Below are 19,442 nucleotides of genomic sequence, written 5' to 3'. Positions count from 1 at the left end.
AAATTAGATTGGAATTGATACACTACTATATATAAAATAATCAGCCAGGGCCTACTGTATAATACAGGGAACTATACTCAATATTTTGCAGTAACATATAAGCGAATCTGAAGAACAGATATGTGTGTATGCATATACATATATATATAAAATCACTTTGCTGTACACCTGAAATTAACACAACATTGTAAATCAACTTTCCTTCAGTTAAAAAAAAAAAAGAAATACATATATATACATTGAAAAAAGACATTATCCCAAGCATTGCTACTTATTTGAGGACATATAACTACAGTCTAGACCAAGAGGCAAACATGACTGTAAACAACACAAGTCAAAATACAAAGCTCTAATAAAAGATATAAACAAATTGCTAGGAGAATTCACTGGAAGATGTAATAAACTCCAATGGAGGAGAGCTTGCAAAGCTTCCTGGAAGTGCATATTTAAGGTGGCTTCTGAAGACAGAGTAGGATTTAAGACTGGGCAGTGTGATGATATGTGCTATGCTCGCGACTGTGGCCTTTATCCTAGAGACATGGGGTACCACTGGAAGTGTTGGGGTGGGAGAATAATACAGTCAGATGGGAGTTAGGTAACCCTAGTGGTAGGAAAGGGAGTTGGTGGGAGGAGAGTTTGAACACGAGGAACTCAGCTATGAGACATAACGAGGGCCTGAACCCTGGCAGAAAGAACAGAAAGTTGAGGGCAGATGTGAGGAACATTTTAGAAGTGTAACAACCAGATTAACTCTATAAAGGGAGTGAGATTGTGAACTTGTGTGTAATCACTAACGAAACTATAGACTGTAAGAGGAGAAAAATAAAATTAGAGATTGAAATAGGTCAATCCATAGTGCTTCAGTGTTTGTCAGTAATGAGGAAGAGAAATGTAGGCTAATGATGTTACTGTGGCATAGAAGTGGCCTGAGTGAGGATAAACCACAGGCTTACTGGCTGCGTAAGCTTGACTAACCTAGTTAACTTCTCTGCCTTAATTTCTTGGCCTCTATTAGGATAAGAGTAACATATCTCATAGAGTAACTCATTTAATTCTAGCAATAACTCTATGTAAATCACTTAAAATAGTGACTGGCAAGCCCATAGTAAGCACTCAGCTATTATTATTAATAGTAGTGTTAAAGAGAAGTGGGGTCAGGGATATACATTAGGAGTTTGGGATTAACACATACACTACTGTATATAAAACGCTGGCCACCCACTCCAGTATTCCTGCCTGAAAATCCCCATGGACAGAGGAATGCGGTGGGCTACAGTTCATGTGGTCATAAGGAGATGGACACAACTGAGCAACTAAACAGCAACAATATATATAAAACAGGTAAACGACAAGGACCTACTCTGTAGCACAGGGAACTCTACTCAATATCCTGTCATTACTATACTGGAGAAGGGAATGGCAAACCACTCCAGCATGCTTGCCTTGAGAAGCCCATGAACATGCATGAAAAGGCAGAAAGATACGACACTGAAAGATGAACAGCCCAGGTCGGTAGGTGTCCAATATGCTACCGGAGAAGAGCAGAGAAACAGCTCCAGAAGGAATGAAGAGGCTGTGCCAAAGCAGAAACAATGCCCAGTTGTGGATGTTTCCGGTGGTGAAAATAGAATCTGATGCTGTAAAGAACAAGACTGCATAGGCACCTGGAATGTTAGATTCATGAATCAATGTTAACTGGAAGTGGTCAAACAGGAGATGGCAAGAGTAGACATCAACATTTTAGGAATCAGTGAAATAAAATGGATGGAAATGGGTGAATTTCATTTAGATGACCATTATATCTACTACTGTGGGCAAGAATCCCTTAGAAGAAATGGAATAGCCCTCACAGTAACAGTAGAGTCCAAAATACACTACCTGGGTGCAGTCTCAAAAATGACAGAACAATCTTGATTCGTTTCCAAGGAAAACCATTCAATATTACAGTAATCTAAATCTATGCTCCAGTCACTAATACTGAAGAAGATGAAGTTAAATGGTTCTATGAAGACCTACAAGATCTTCTATAACTAACACCAAAACAAAAAAGATGTCCTTTTCATCATAGAGGAGTGGAATGCAGAAATAGGAAGTCAAGAGATACCTGGAGTAACAGGCAAATTTGAAGTATCAAATGAAGCAGGGCAAAGGCTAACAGAGTTTTGCCAAGAGAACACACTGGTCATAACAAACACCCTCTTGCAACAACACAAGAAACGACTTTACATATGGACATCAGTACCAAAATCAGATTGATTATGTTCTTTGCACTCGAAGATGGAGAAGTTCTATACAGTCAGCAAAAACAAGAACAGGAGTTGACTGAGGCTCAGATCACCAACTCCTTATTGCAAAATTCAGATTTAAATTGAAGAAAGTAGGGGAAACTACCAGGACATTCTGGTATGACCTAAATCAAATCCCTTAGGATTATACAGTGGAAGTGACAAATAGATTCAAGAGATTGGATCCAATAGAGTACCTGAAGTACGATGAGGTGCATAATATTGTGCAGGAAGCGGTGACCAAAACCATCCCTAAGAAAAAGAAATGCAACAAGGAAAAATGGTTGTCTGAGGAGGCCTTACAAATAGCCAAGAAAAGAAGAGAAACAAAAGGCAAAGGTGAAAAGGAAAGATATACCCATCTGAATGCAGAGTTCCAAACTGTAAGGAGAGATAAGAAAGCCTTCTTCAGTGAATAATGCAAAAAAAAATAGAGGAAAACAATAAAATGGAAAAGACTAGAGATCTCTTCAAGAAAATTAGAGATACCAAGGAAACATTTCATGCAAAGATGGGCACAATAAAGGACAGAGATAGTATGGACCTAAAATAAGCAGAAGATATTAAGAAGAGGTGGCAAGAATGCACAGAAGAACTGTACAAAAAAGGTTTTAATGACCCAGATAACCACAATAGTGTGCTCATTCACCTAGAGCCAAACATCCTGGAGTGTGAAGTCAAGTGAGCCTTAGGAAGCATTACTACGAACAAAAGCTAATGGAGGTGATGGAATTCCAGCTGAGTTATTTCAAATCCTAAACGCTGATGCAGTAAAAGTGCTGCACTCAATATGTCAACAAATTTGGAAAACTCAGCAGTGGGCAGCCACAGGACTGGAAAAGGTCAGTTTTCTTTCCAATCCCAAGGAAGGGCAATGCCAAAGAATGTTCAAACTACCACACAATTGCACTCATTTCACATGCTAGCAAAGTAATGCTCACGATCCTACAAGCTAGGCTGCAGCAGTATGTGAACCAAGAACTTCCAGATGTACAAGCTGAATTTAAAGTGGGCAGAGGAACCAAAGATTAAATTGCCAGCATTCACTGGATCATAGAGAAAGCAAGGGAGTTCCACAAAAACATCTACTTCTTCTTCATTGACTATGTGAAAGTCTTTGCCTGTGTGAATCTCAACAAACTGTGGAAAATTCTTGGGCATGCAAGACCACCTTAGCTGCCTCCAAAGAAACCCGTATGCAGGTCAAGAGGCAACAGTTAGAAAATGCCACAACAGTCAGGTTTCAGATTAGAAAAGGCGTACATCAAGGCTGTATATTGTCACCCTGCTTATTTACCTTCTATGCAGAGTACATCGTGCAAAGTGCCAGGCTGGATGAAGCACAACCTGGAATCAAGACTGTTGGGAGAAATATCAATAACCTCAGATATGCAGATGATACCACCCTTATGGCAGAAAGTGAAGAACTAAAGAGCCTCTTGATGAAAGTGAAAGAGGAGAGCGAAAAATTTGGCTTACAAGTCAACATTCAAAAAACTAAGATCACGGCATTCATTCCCATCACTTCATGGGAAACAGATGGGGAAACAATGGAAACAGTGACAGACTTTATTTTCTTAGGCTCAAAAATAATTGCGGACAGTGATTGTAACCATGAAATTAAAAGACACTTGCTCCTTTGGAGAAAAGCTATGACCAATCTAGATAGCATATTTAAAAGCAGAGACATCACTTTGATAACAAAGGTCCAGATAGTCAAAGCTATGGTTTTTCCAGTAGTCATGTACAGATGGGAGAGTTGGGCCATAAAAAAGGCTGAGTTCTGAAGATCAATGCTTTCGAACTATTGTGCTGGAGAAGACTCTTGACAGTCCCTTGGACTGCAAGGAGATCCAACCAGTCAATCCTAAAGGAAATCAGCTCTGAATATTTGTTGGAAGCACTAATGCTGAAGCCCCAATATTTTGGCCACTTGATGCAAAGAACTGACTCGTTGGAAAAGACTCTGATGCTAGGAAAGACTGAGGGCAGGAGGAGAGGGTAGCAACAGGATGAATTGGTTGGATGGCATCATTGACTCAACTGATATGAGTCTGAGCAAACTCTGGGAGACAGTGAAGGACAGGGAAGCCTGGCGTGCTGTAGTCCATGGGGTCACAAAAATTTGTACGCAACTAACAACAACCTGTATGTGTGTGTGTCTGTGTGTATATACATATATAAAGGTATGTGTGTGTTTGTGTATATATATACATATATATCAGAGAAGGCAATGGCACCCCACTCCAGTACTCTTGCCTGGAAAATCCCATGGGTGGAGGAGCCTGGTAGGCTGCAGTCCATGGGGTCGCAAAGAGTCGGACACAACTGAGTGACTTCACTTTCACTTTTCACTTCCATGCATTGGAGAAGGAAATGGCAACCCACTCCAGTGTTCTTGCCTGGAGAATCCCAGGGACGGTGGAGCCTGGTGGGCTGCTGTCTGTGGGGTCGCACAGAGTTGGACACGACTGAAGCTGCTTAGCAGCAGCATACATATATATGTAAAACACTTTGCTCTACACTTGAAAATAACACAACTGTAAATCAACTATACTTCAATTCTTTGAAAATGATGTAAATGTTTAAAAAAGAAAAGAGGTGAGAAGAGAGCCAGGAACAGCACCTGGAAGATCCTGGGTTTAGGAGGCCGGTGGGCTGAGCAGCAGCAGCCAGGTGTGCTAGAAGACAGCGGTGGGGGAGGTCGGAACAACGGCACCCCTGAAATCCTGTGTGTCACATTGGTGTATGCTTCAGAACACTTTGTTATTTCCTATCACTTGTTTTTCGTAGTATCCCCGTGAAACCAGCAGCATAGGTATTCTCATTCCTCTTTAATACAGACAGCAGAATCGATGAGGTTGTAGTTAATGACAGAAACGGATTTTAACTCCAACTTCCTGATTCTGCTTCCAGGCAATCAGAACTCTGGTATGAACTGCTTCACCCCAAATTCAGGACCCTGTCCTCCAGAATATTTTCCAGAATTCATCTGGAGTAGATAATGCTTTTATGTAGCATTTCTTTTCATCTCTCTTACCCTTTAAAAAAATCCCTAGTTATCTAAAGGCAGGGCCCAAGAGCCAGGTAGCTTGACTTCCAGTTCTGGCTCTCCCACACACTAAATGCACTGCCAGTAAGAACCCTGTGGCTCTGTTTCCTTATGTGTAAAATGGAAGAAGTAGTACCTCATGGTTATTAGGATTAAATAAGCTAATCCACCTTAGAACACTGCCTGGCACATCATAAACATTTAATAATGATGACAATATTTAGTTGCCTTACTAAGTTTTAACTATAAAACTTGAGCGTTGTATTTTTCTTCCACTGCCAACATGTACATCAATACTTTCCCAATAATTTCTTTTTTAAAACACTGGCACTGTTACCTCAGATGTTTTTTAATCAGAAGTCACTAGAAGAAAACAAACAAAAATTAAGTCCCACTTATTGGTATTAGTTGAAGAACAAATTACATAAACTGGGAATTATTTTTAAATTACACAATTAGCATTACATAAAGTAATTAGAATTAATGCTTAGGAAAAAATGTTCTTAGCCTCATGACTTCCTTAACAAAAGAGAAAAAGAGAAGGGAATGGAAGAGAGAAGTGAGTTAGGAAGAGAAGAAATAGAATAACAAATTCTCTGTTCTCAGTGGGCTATAGGGAAGGCATATCAGAAAAGGCTTTCTTTAAGGCCTAACAGAGCTCAGTCTTTAAATGAGTAAGAGTTAGCCTGCAAAGGTGAATCTCACTAGGGAGAAGATAGCCCAGAGTTTCAAGAAGATGGCACTTGAAACACACTTACAGGGTAAAGAGCAGTTAGAGATAAATGAAGATGGCAACAGGGGATTATAGGTGGATACAAAATCATTAGCAAAGAAAAGGAAATTGGAAACCAATTGGGATGATGACTGGCATGTAGTCTAAATTCTCTAGATCTTCCAAGTGTGATCTGTGGACTAGCAGTATCAGCATCAACCAGAGTCTTATTAGAAATGCAGAAACTCCTGGCTCACCCTGACCTACTCGATCAGAATCCACTTTTGAAGATCCCTGGGTGATAAGTATGCACTTTAAGCCTTGGGAAGCACTGCTTCAGAACATATTACTAGCTCTTAATCTGGGTGGAACACTGGAATCATCTACAGGGTTTTGTTTTGTTTAATTTTTTATGCTGTGCACCACCCAGCTGATATGGGATATGGCCTGGGTACTGTTTTTTTTTTTTTAAATCTCCCTAGATAACTCTGATGTGTGTCCAAGTTTGAGAACCAGTGGAGATTGTTAAACAGTGATTTTCAGTGGAAAGTATGGGCAGTAAGCATGAAAAGGTTTATTGGGCTGAACTGCAGAGAGCTAAAGGTGTAAGAGGTGTGTGTGTGTGTGTGTGTTTATTGGGCTGAACTGCAGAGAGCTAAAGGTGTAAGAGGTGTGTGTGTGTGTGTGTGTGTGTTTATTGGGCTGAACTGCAGAGAGCTAAAGGTGTAAGAGGTGTGTGTGTGTGTGTGTGTGTTTATTGGGCTGAACTGCAGAGAGCTAAAGGTGTAAGAGGTGTGTGTGTGTGTGTGTGTTTATTGGGCTGAACTGCAGAGAGCTAAAGGTGTAAGAGGTGTGTGTGTGTGTGTGTGTGTGTGTGTGTGTGTTTATTGGGATGAACTGCAGAGAGCTAAAGGTGTAAGGGGTGTGTGTGTGTGTGTGTGTGTGTGTGTGTGTGTGAGTGATGTTGCTGTTAGTTTGTTTTTAGTTAGGTACAAGCGGTTAAGTACCACTCTGCAGAGAGCTGAAGGTGTAAGGGGTGAGTGGGTGTGGGTGTGTGTGCGTGTGCATGTGTGATGTTGCTGTTAGTTTGTTTTTAGCTAGGCACTAGTGGTTAAGTACCACTATTATATGAACCTATAAAGGAAAAGTTGGTTTTAACCTAAGGTGTAAGGGTTGTGTGTGTGTGATGTTGCTGTTTGTTTTTAGCTAGGCACTAGGGGTTAAGTCGGAGAAGGCAATGGCAACTCACTCCAGTACTCTTGCCTGGAAAATCCCATGGACAGAGGAGCCTGGTAGGCAGCGGTCCATGGGGTTGTGAAGAGTCGGACACGACTGAGTGACTTCACTTTCACTTTTCACTTTCATGCATTGGAGAAGGAAATGGCAACTCACTCCAGTGTTCTTGCCTGGAGAATCCCAGGGACAGGGGAGCCTGGTGGGCTGCTGTCTATGGGGTCGCACAGAGTCGTACGTGACTGAAGTGACTTAGCAGCAGCAGCAGGGGTTCAGTACCACTATTACATGAACCTATAAAGGAAAGGTCGGTTTTAACCTAAATATATATTCCTGACTTGAAAATGTGATGAAGAAAGTACAACATTCATCTGTGAAATATAAACTGCCTTGAAAATCTAATCAATAGTTCTTTTTTGATATTTTAAATTTCTTAAAACAAATGTATACTGAAATAACTAAATACATGATTGGTTTTCTGAGTTGTTTTCCACTACATTGGGGTTTGAAAAGCATGAAAACCCAAAGACAGATTTCTAAATGCAAATGCCTCAAACTCAGATCCATTATTTAAACCCAGACACAGAAGATGACTCAAATTCTCTTTCTGAAATGTCATCTTGAGGGAGCCTGCTCTTGCACCTTTCCATCAGATGGCGATCTCATCACAGTTTATAGACTGTCACTATTGTATAACAACCACAGAGCCACTAAGCCAAGATGCTCATGCTTTGTGTGTAACACTGTCCTTGGCATACGCTTTTGCCCAACGAATAACATTCTTACACCCTATGTGGTTGGGGCCTATACACCCTGACTGTGACCAAGAACTAGATAGATATAAAAGGGGAAGTAACACTCAACTTTTTAAATGATCATTCACATTATACCTGAATATAAATAGGTGTAAGTAATAGTTTTTTTTTTAAATTATAGAAACATATCCACTATTTCTAGCAAGATAATGTTTGCTTGCATCGAGGTGATAAGAGAAAGACCTTACTTCTTACTGCAAGATTAAGTGGGAAGCTGGATTGGTTTTTGGAAGATGAGGCCAAACAGAGCTGAACTGGGTTGTAGTGATGATTACATAGCTATATACATTTATTATTAACCTATATTTACAAAAGATAAATTATATGGTATATAAATTCTGTATCAGTTAAGCTGTAAAAAGTTGAGGGAGGCAGTGTTCAATTAGAAGAAAATTGCTGTGAAGTTTCCCTAAGAAAACAAAGTGAGATCACTGGAGTAACATTATCATAGAACCATCTAAGAAGCCTGGTGCCTGGAAGATTAGGAATAGACAGTAAAAGCAGAGGCGAGAAAATCCTGATCTTACTCTAATGTGCACACTCTGTGGAACACGGCCTGCTCAGATGACTCACTTTCCTTCTCTGGAACTGCTGCAGAGTCATGGGTGTGGGGCAGGTGTTCAAATCACCCCAGAAGGAACTGACACTTGGATGTTCTTGGCTCCAAGCATTAGTGACCTGGGGCATGGAGGTCAGTAGGCTTTTAATACAAAAAAGGAAGGCAGAACCATAGTGGGGCAGACAGAGGAAGTACTACAGTAAGATGTTCACAGAACCCCAGGATATTCCATCTAAAGGCAAAGAGACTTGTCTGGGGTACATAAACAACCTCAGGGTCACTGAGAACAATCTTAAACCCCCAAAGAAGCAGAATTCTAAAGGTTCTCCTGAACCAGCAGAAATAGCCTGTGGCATGTATGTGAATGAATAGGGTTATTCCCCAAATTAATCTTGCCTGACTCGCCTTTTCTCTAGGGGCTATGTCTTGCTCTCAGGCAGGCACTCAGGTCTGTCACCTTTTCACACTGAGCAGGAGGAATGGATGTATGCAGGAAGAACTTTGTGTTGTGGAGGAGGCATTCCTACCAAGAACAATTCCACATAGGAGTATGAAAGCCTCTGGCAAAGGAGGTTCATTTATTTTGATGTATTAAGACCGGTTATAAAACATTGATACTTTATGCAGGTATAATCAGATAGGACAAGATGTTCTCAGTGGAGCCTCCATAAAAAACTCTCAAATAAAATTAATCTATCCTGTCATGACTGATGTGAGGCAGGAGAAAAAAAATAATTCTTTGCAATGGCATAAAATAGTCATGAATTTGAATTTGCATATGGAAAAGCAATTTCATAGTAACCAAAGTAATGAGACTGTTCTCCCTTTATGAAAGGTAGCATTTTGCATAAGACAAATAGGCATGATTCAGGAGCTCCATCCTGACTCTCTGTCCCTGGTCCTGTGTGCCTTTAAAAACCCCATACATTTTGATGGAAATCTCAAAGCAATACTGTCAGCCTCTTTATTTCACAGATAGAGGTCCAGAGGTCTGCAAATGGCTTTCCCCAGTACCCAAGTGAGTGACCTGAGCAACAGAGACAGAAGAGGGTCTTTCTAACTCAATCCCCGAAACCCCTAGGACAGAAAGCAGTGTTCTGTGGAGAGTCCAGGGTCACCCAGAGAAGGTCACTGCCTTCTAAACGCTTTCCAGCATACCTCAGGGCTTTGTCCTCCGACACATGTAGCAAATCACCTCAGTCACAGCATGTTAAACCACCCCATTAGGAAGTTGAGGGCCCCCATTCTCTGAGGCTTTTCTGTTGAATGGCAAGGGAGACTTCAGCAACTTCTTTAAAAAGGCGGGGGTGGGGGGCAAGGGAAAGAAAGCTAAACTCAACACCTATTGTTTCTCTTTCCACAGGATCATGTGTTTTTACTGCCAGTATTGAGAAATTCATGGAAGTTGTCAGCAGGAAGTAAAAATTTACAGAGAAGGGTGTATGTGTTTGCCGCTTCCACACATTAATGGCATGATTTTTTTTTTAATGCAAAAAGAAAAAGAAAAAAAAACCACCCACATTTTAATTTAGCATGAGCCAATTTACAGAGCATGGAAATTCACTTTCATTCCCAGGATTGGCACGTATGCAATTAGCAATGCAGTGTATATACAAGAAGCCATGCTGTTAACAGTTTATCTCAAGTAATTTGGTGTCATTTATAAAAGGAAGAAATTTCTGCCGCCAGAAGGGACAGAAGGAGAAGGAGATGGAATGATCAAATCATGGAGAAACACTAAAATTACTAAATCCACAACAGCTCGCCTTATTTTTCTTGGACCCAAACTGTCAGGGTATAAACACTATTTGTTTCTTTTTTAAAACATCTATAGTTTTGCTGTAAATAATAACACTGTATAAATTCTAACAGAAAAACAGAATAAATGTTGATAAGGCACTGCCTCTTAGAACACAAACAGAATATTGCAAATGCATTTAACATAATAGGGGTCTCAAGTGACTTCACCCTAGAAGAGGGAGGAGGGTAATGGGTGGGGGGATCTTCACTGATTCTTGTATATTAGCAATTATAATGTTTGTATATGCAAAACTGCTAGCTTGATTTAAAAAAAAAAAAACAAATCTTTAAAATCTGCTGCAAATTTAAATAATTCCCCAAATGAGGAATTCTGTAGTTCTGTGAAAAAAATTTTTCTTCAGAATACTAATATTTTGATGCATGTGTATCACCTTATTTTGATTAAATATTTTCCAATTTTGCAAACACTACAGTATATTGCAACACAGAAGATTTTATCTGTAAACACAAAGCCCTTCATCTAATATTTGTTGCTATTGCCAATTTTTCAATGAAATGATCTAAAAATGAAAAAAAAGAAAACCTATACAGTAGTTGCTTTAGGGGGAGGGGGGTGCTGTTAGTGCTTAAAAGGGTAATGCTTGCCGCTTTAGAGGTGGATGGTGCTCAAAAGAGGCCCCCGTCAGGGGTGTTTTAAGTGGACTGAACAGAATTCTTAGCTAGTAGAATGGCAGCACGCTGTAAAATTACTCCTGTATCGTGTACTGGCTATAAGATGTAGACACCTTTCAGTAAGCCAATCATTTGTAACCATGCTCGCCATGTCATATTAGGTTAATAAGGCTGCTGTGTTTTAAAGGGCATTTTTATTTGGGTTTTGGTGAAATTCTTTAATTTGTTGATTATATTCATATAAAATCAGCATTCATTGACACATAGCTCTAATGACATATGTATGAAAAACCATACACTGGATGACCTAGTCGATTATTTAAGCAAAAATAAATTGTGTTAAACTCTTCACCTATCTGTGCTCTAAAGTGTCCTTGTGTTCTCTGACAAAAGGTAACTATCTTAACTCCTTGTCATGTGGCCACAGTTGTCCTCTTCACCAGGATTCGTTGTGCTTCTGCCTCTGATCACTAAAGAGACAGTCCCCAGTGTTCAGTTGTGCCCTGACAACTCCCAACTTAACACAAATTCTGTGCATTTCATGGAAAAGCCAAAAATTAGACAACTGACAAGTGATCTTTGCTCACATCTGGTTTGAGCTGCCCCCCGAACGCGGAGAATTAACAGCTGTTAACAGCTGACACGTCCATAAGTTGTAAAAGAGCACCTCCAGGAACCATTGTAGCCCATAAAGCAATTGTTTTAAAGTTGACATTCACTGTCAGTGCTTGTAAGCTGGGATATTTCACCCAACTTTCTAACTTCTCTGGAAAAGCATGATTTGCAACCACAGGCCTCATTGCCAGAAGGCAGCAAGCTGCTGCCCTTGCCCTCTCCAGCCTGGCCTGTGGTCTCCAGGTACCACAGTCCCAGCCCTACTTCTTAGGCCAGGAGCCCTGACTGGCCTCGTAGGAGCTGGAGTCTGTGATTAGATGCTACATGACAAGCTCAACAAGAGCAGAGACCATGGCTGCTTTAATTCTTATTCTAGTCCAGAGCCTGGCATACAGTAATGGTGGTCGTAGCAACCGGGATCATCATTGCTAAAATTGGAACACTCACGATATGCCAGATAAGTATGCTGCCTTCATTAACTCAGTGCTCTAAATACTTTATGAGTAGATACTATCTTTGATAGTAACAGTCCCTGTATAAATATTCAATGGGTGCTTAGAGCCATTCAGCAATGTCACAGGCTGCCTGTCATTTAGGATTATTGCCAAATGGGATGTTGTTCCCAACTGGGTTTCAATATAAATGCAGAACACATGTATAGGGAATCACTGTGCATAAAGATTGAGGCCAGACTGCATTTGCATAGTATCCCAAATAAAAAGGTATTTATTTGGCTCACTTAACCCCTGCACCAAAATCATCTACCATGAGCAAACCAAGACCCCTGAAAGATTTGTTTAAACTTGCCCCCAAAGCCTATCTTTGTAAAACCAAAGTATCCTAGCTTCCCACTTAAGTGTTATGAATTTCTGACTCACAGTCCTTGACAGATATTTATCCTAAACTAGAAATCCAAAGAAGTGTACTTATCTGCGTATTAAGTGGCTGTTACATTATGTTTGTATACCTGAAAACTTGACTTTAGAGACACGTGATGGGCTAAACTTCAGGTCAAGCAAAAGTTCATAAATTTACTCAAAAAGAGAAGTATCCAAAGTAGGCTAATCAAGATTTTACTTGCATATGTATGTGTATATGTATATGTTTATATATGTATGCATGGATTGAATGCGGGCATACATCATATACAGTCTTCAGCCTGCTGGCTTATAAAAATGTATTTTAGCTTTTCCTTGATTTATATTGCTGTAAAAAAAAATGAACTGTGACTGATAGATTCCTGATATTTGCTGTGTTTTTCAGTTTTATATTCCTACCAAATCCCTAAGTTTCTTAAATTTAAATGTATTATCATTATTGTATTGCCAAGTTATGGCACTATACTGTGCAGGGTTATTTCACCATTTCTAAGAGGGATCTACTGAACACATAAGGAGCCAGCCTTCTATTAATAAATTCTGCCTTGGCATCCTGATGTTCCACCATATTCATTTTGGTATCATCCTAGGGTCCCATCAAGACATGTTTTTTTCCAGGGCAAATAAACAAACAAACAAACAAAAGTTGTTTGCTTGCCTTTATTATTATTATGAGCATCAGATCATGTTCGGCTGTACAACAGGGATATGTGAGCACCCCAGAAATAAAACTCACGGGAATGATAACTCATCCTGTGAGTTTCTGAAGAAGCCAGTGATCAAAATGCTAGCCTCCTATCTGGATGACTCTGGGTATTCTTCATTTGTTAAAGAGGCCCTGGCACATTAAAAGGTATATGGTTTCCAAGTCACATGGCATTGCTTCTCTCTCATGAATTAATGATCCAACAGTTCAGAAGTAAATATTTCCAGCATTGGGATTTGAGTTCTTTCAATAACAGAGACAAAATGTTATCTGGCTAACCATGCATGAATACAAAATAAAAAACAAAACAAAACAGTGGACTCTGATGAGCATTCTTAGTAACAGGCCCAATAGCTTTCACTTTTTAAACAGAACTAAGTGCAGACAGTTCAACACAGAGCAAAAAGAAATTCATCATTATAGCTGCCACACTTGATGACTGATAGTTATGAACAGGAAGGACAACTAGATGAAGTGAAGAAATTTTATTCTTTATTCCTCGGTGCTTCCTGAGTTAAGGAGTAAACATCCTGAGGGGTGCATTTGCAAAGGACATCCTCAGACTCCTTGTCAATCCCCAAGGAGTTCCAAAGCACAGTAGAGATGAATGTCCTCGGGTGGTTCTAAAAGAGTGAGAGGAACCACTAGGCCACAGGAGGTACCCCAGAAGCAAGAACTATTAGACTTTTCCCCAGGACCACTTTGGAACATCTTGCTGACATCCCAGAAAAACAAGTGATCTCCTTACCTAATTTTCCCTGCCATCCTCAACTGTCACCTTTCTCCCAGCATCTAACTCAGGCAAGGGTGTAATTCTGACCGCTGGGAGGGAATGATGATTTGCCAGCTTTTCAAGAGTTCCAGCCTGTGAGGCACACCACGAGGTAGGTCCTCACACCATGCTGCACACAGTCTGAAGGGAGGGACTTTGTTTTGTTCTCTGCTGTATCCATAGAACCTGGAATTCTGCCTGATACCCCATAGAGAGGTGTTCAATAAACATGCCTTGAATATATAAATGAGCCGATCAACAAATGTCATAAGGCAAAGAATAGTAAATGGGAAGTGTTACTCTGGGAACAACCTTGCACACCACTTTGTTTACAGGCACAAGCAACTTGTGAATCAAAGGAAAGAACTGTTGTTGATCGTAATATGGACTGACTGTATCACCGTCCTGCAACAGCCCTGTCCAGTTGCATAATCCCCATGTTAGTCACAAACTCTTAAATAACTGGGTTTTATCTCATAAGCAAATAGCACATCAGTCACACTGCTGAATCAAGCATCTCTCCCATGGCCCTGGGCTACAGTCCCCATGTTCCTCACTGACAGGCCACTGGAAACCACTCAAGAGTAGAGAACCCATCATGAACCATCATCTCTATGAAAAAAGTCAGCTGAGTCTCCTCTCTTTAAGACAAAAAATGTTTAAAAATCTGACTCCCTCAAGAGTTCCACCTCAATGTTGTTGAGTGTTAGGCTTGTAAAGGAGCAGAGGTCCAGAAATGACACTCAAATTTCTGGACTAAATCCAGCCTACAGCAATGTTTTGTTTGGACCACAAAAAGCTTGGGGGGAAAAAAAAAGAAGGCCAAGATCTTTTAAATATCATGAGCTTGTAGATGAAAAGTGGAGTTGCTCCTCTTTTTAAAATTCCAAAGAGGTGGCAGTGCTGTTTCTGAAATGCTTGCAGACAACAACCAGGCAGAGCAGAAACACGCCTGCCTTCAGACAAGCTTGTCTTTTACTGTCCACCATGGTCCTTCCTTTCCCTGTGGCTTCTCAGACTCAATCTACTTATTTAAGAAGGCGAACTGATGCGATCCTGTTTAAATTCTTCCTTCTTTACAGCAAGCCAAACATCTACCTCATTTTCATCCTGCCTCTCTTGGGGCCAATAAGAAGATGGAATCAAGGAATGAGTGAGCGGGAAGAGGAAAATGAATCATGAGGCTCTCCAGATCCATCCATCCATCTCATTCAACAACATGTATTCACCACCTGCCACTTTTCGAGTACTCTCCTGGGGACAGGATACATCAATTTCCTGCCCGCTGCCTTCAAAATGAGGAGGACATAAACAGCTTCTCCGTGAAATCTAAATCGAGGGCTCTTAAAGACAGGAAACCCTGGAATGACGTGGAAACAAAGCTGCTGCAGCCCGTCTGCAGCACTATGTGCTGGAGAACAGGGCAAGACGTGAAGGAAGCAGAGGAGCCACCCATGCTTCTGAGGGTAGCTCCCGTGCTTCCAAAGAACACCTACTCTTCACAGTGAGGTGAAACTGAAGCCTAACAGAAGTGTCAATTTCATTAGAAAACTTTAAAACATTTCAAAGGTATTTAAATGGCTCCACAAGATAACACAAGCTGTCTTGCTTCCAAAGATTCTAGATTTAGGTGAAGACAGTTGAAACTTGCAACGCATGCTCAGTGTTCCTCACCCTCCTTATGTCGAGTCCCTCCTAATTCTGACCTCCTCACAAAGCCTCCCCTGCTGATGCCAACTCACCCTGGCAGCGCAGGTGAAGTAAATGAGCACCCCATGTCTACATCCTTGCTGGTTCCTCTGAACACCCTGCACCTCAAGAACAAGGACTGTGTTCTCCACAGTCCCAAGAGCAGAGCAGGGTGCAGCTGCACAGGCCTCATCACTTATTGTTCTCTATAGTTGTCTCACCAGACCCCAGTGATGCTGTGAGATGCACTGATGCCTCAGTCTGGGCACACACACACTCCACCCACTGGAGTCAGCACCCGAGTACCGTGATGAGCAGAGCTGGAGCTGCCTCACAGCCTGGAATACTAGCACAGCCTACCACAGTCGGTGGGCCTTGCAAGGTGAGGCTGAAAGCAAGTAAATAAAGAGTATCTAAGGAAAAGCCTGAGAAACCTTAACCTATTCAAGGCCATGTGGGTAGGCAGTGTACTTTTCTTCATCCTCCCTTTCCGCCTACTTCAGTGCCAGTGATGTTCCGCAGAGACACTGCTCCCTGGCCTGGTGCTAGAGTGAAGATGATGTAGGGCAGAACCTTGGTCGACCCACAGTGGGCATGCAATGTGAGTCAGGAATAAACCTTTTTTAGTCAGCCTCTGAGATTCTTCAGCCATTTGTTACTATAACATTATCCACAATTAATATACAAGTCACATAGAAGATGAAGGGGTGATGGGCACTGGGTAAGCCCATTCCCCTTCTAAAAGTCTCCCTTGTGGGAGTACAAGCTCAGCTCTGCAAGATATTCAAGTGTTTGTTTGTTTGTTTTAATGTTGTCAGTTAATTCTATTTTTTACCCAATACTTTTATATAGATTGGGCTTCCAAGGTGGCTCAGTGGTAAAGAATCTGCCTGCCAAGCAGAAGAAATGGGTTCAATCCCCAGGTCAGGAAGATCACCTGGAAAAGGGTATGGCAACCCAGTATTCTTGCCTGGAGAATTCCATGGACAGAGGAGCCTGGCAGGCCACAGTCCACGGGGTTTCAAAACAGCTGGACACAACTGAGCAACTAAACAACAACAGTTATACAGACCAAAAAAAACATGCCTGAGGCCCACCGGTCTTCAATCTCAGCCACTGGCTCTTGGCATTTGCAGAATGAACACATACCTGGATCATGCTCTACGCATCTACTGAGATGTGATTCTGATCTACACAGTCTGAAGCTGGTGTGCATAAGCAAAGACCTGAATTCCTGAGTCAACTAATGGATGACTTTTCCAGCCCCACCTCAATAGAGCTGGGTTGTTCTTTAAGGAGTATTTCAAATGCTGAAATTCTCATTAACGATCTGAAAAAGTCTCTTTTGACTTTTTTTTAACCTACATTTTACTGGATTTTAGCAAAGAATTATTCTCTGCTCGTCCACCTGGGCCAGATGTGGCTCTGCCCACCTCTATAACCACACCCTCCCATCCTGCTATACTCTCTCACTACACTCCAGACCAGTGACAAAGCATAGTCCATGGAGTGGTCTTAGTCTGAGGGTATTTTTGTTGCCTGTTGCAATGAGATACCAAAAAAAAAAAACCAAACCCTGATCCAGATTTTAAATTAACTATGTTACTAAGCATGTTCTTCACTGTAGTTGACTTTTTTTTTTTTTAATATAGTAAGTCTTTTCTTGAGAAGGAAATGGTGCACAGACTTACAATCTGGTGCAAGTTCCTTATCTTGCGGCAGACTGGTGCTCTGCATAGCCCAGTTCTAGCCATACTGGCCTCCTCTCTGTTCCTCAAACAATGCCAAGTTCCTCCTCATCTCATTCCCATTTGTACTTACCTTCTGCCAGGGGAACTGTCATCTCAGTCTCCAAATGCCCCCTCCTCAGGCCTTCCCTGCACACCCTCTCCAAAGCAGCCTGACACCCACCTCGCAGTATTCTCTGTCATATCACTTTATTTATTCCCTTCACAGCATTTATCACTAGAACCATCCGTTTTGTTTATCTGTACATTCATTTACTGTTCTCCTTATTCACTGCTATGCCCAAAGCCTTTAGCGCAAGCCTGGTACTATAGTAGGAACTCCACAGTTGCTGGATAAATGAATGAAGCATGGAAAGAAGCACAGCCCAGTATGGCTTAGGCCACATATCTGTGAACGCGATGAATGCCAAGGGAAAACAGCAGCATCTTCAGTGACTCACTGTCAAACATGAAAAAGATGTCATTTTTCTGGGAGGGCTGACGAGCTTCCGCCCCCAGTGCAGCCGTGCTGAGAAGCGCTTTGGAGCTCAACTCCCCCTCTGCAGCCTCTTGTCAGAGCTTTGTTACTGTCAGGTTCGTCGTGGTGTTTTTCCATCTTGTGCCAAGGCCATGTGATGGGAAGGTTGTTAAAGTCATCTGGCACGTGTCACAGCAGCAGAGCTTCAAATGACTTTTTGCATCACTCAAACACAGCCCAGCCCCTGCCAAATTGGTACTCAAAAATAAGCCATCTTTCTGACTGAAACAAAAATCCTGCTGGGGGAACAGTAACGCGATACAGAGCCTACATGTGTACATTTATAATGGCTGCAACTCTTTCTACCCTGAGGGGGCCAACCTGTACCTGGAATCTAAATTCTCCTTTAGCTTCACAAGAGTCAAAAATCCAATGCTACAGGGCTTGGTACAAGACATTATAGAGTAGTAGGAACTGTGGAAAACTTGACAGCAGGTGCCCCAACCAAAACCACTCTGGTTTGCTAGCTCTAACAAAATATTAAAAGGCAAGAATGCAGGCCCAGAAACTGTAAGCTCTTCTGACATTTCAAGAGAGCTTGGAAACCTCTATGAGGGGATTAAGGGGGCGCATGGTTGTAGACGAATACGGATATACATCAAATTCATCTCAAATGCAATTTAATTCATACTATGTCCAAGTCATTATCCTAGGCATCTATATCTAGGTATGTCCTAGATACAGCTACACAGCAAAAGTAAGGAGGAGTAAGAGCTGGGACTCATGGACTCCAGAATCTCATCAGAAAACCAAGACATGCCTATCAATAGAACATAAGACAACATGGGAAATGTTATATAATAAATAAGTATATATGAATAAAGCACAACACAGTCCTGACACAATAAATCCTACATGTTTTGGCTACCATTGCTGATTGTATTACTACATTATCATTACAATCATGGTCTTAGGATTACTCTTGACCCAGTGAACTAGGCCTAGATGAGAGTCTTCACGTATTTTAGGTACTTAATACATTGAATGAATGAATGCTTGGTGAAAGAGCAGCATTTGCATTGGGATTTGAAAACTAAGAAAGATTTTCATGTTGTGAAGAAAACAGGCCTAGGCAAAATGAACAAAGAAGCTAGAAGGATTAAGGCATCTAGAAGCATGAACAAAGTTTGTTCTGGTCAGAACTTGAGCAGAAGGAACAGGAGGCAAGGATGGAAAAAGCTACTCACTAAGGAGAACCTGGAATGCTACTCAAGACTCCATGTGGGTCACAGTGGGCACTTAAACTCCAAGTAAGGCCTGCTCTGTGTAGCCTTTGAGATTGCAACAACTCCTCAGCCAAAAGTGAAACTAGTTTTCCAAACTAGTCCCAAATTTTAGGTGTTGGAAACAGAGAATAACATTCTATGTGCTTACAGGCTTTTGTGGAGTTTACGTCCTGCTGTACTAGTTATATGACCTTGGGCATTA

General features: G+C 41.3%; 1 protein-coding gene across 11 annotated transcripts in view; it reads left to right on the top strand.

Annotated features, from left to right (window-relative positions):
• The window catches only part of ANK3 (ankyrin 3), a 383,729-nt gene extending 372,285 nt beyond the window's left edge, over positions 1-11,444 (top strand). For 10 of the 11 annotated variants that reach the window (XM_069571716.1, XM_069571712.1, XM_069571715.1 and 7 more), the window contains one exon: positions 10,020-11,444. The gene's annotated coding sequence lies outside the window, so the exon portion shown is untranslated. The remainder of the gene's footprint in view (positions 1-10,019) is intronic. The other variant, XM_069571721.1, reaches the window with a different exon arrangement.
• Positions 11,445-19,442: the final 7,998 nt, after the last annotated feature.

Source organism: Ovis canadensis, chromosome 25 (genome assembly GCF_042477335.2).
Source record: "Ovis canadensis isolate MfBH-ARS-UI-01 breed Bighorn chromosome 25, ARS-UI_OviCan_v2, whole genome shotgun sequence".
Taxonomy (NCBI): Eukaryota; Metazoa; Chordata; class Mammalia; order Artiodactyla; family Bovidae; genus Ovis; species Ovis canadensis.
The sequence above is the reverse complement of the archived record's forward strand: the minus strand, read 5'-3'. Positions and strand labels throughout refer to the sequence as shown.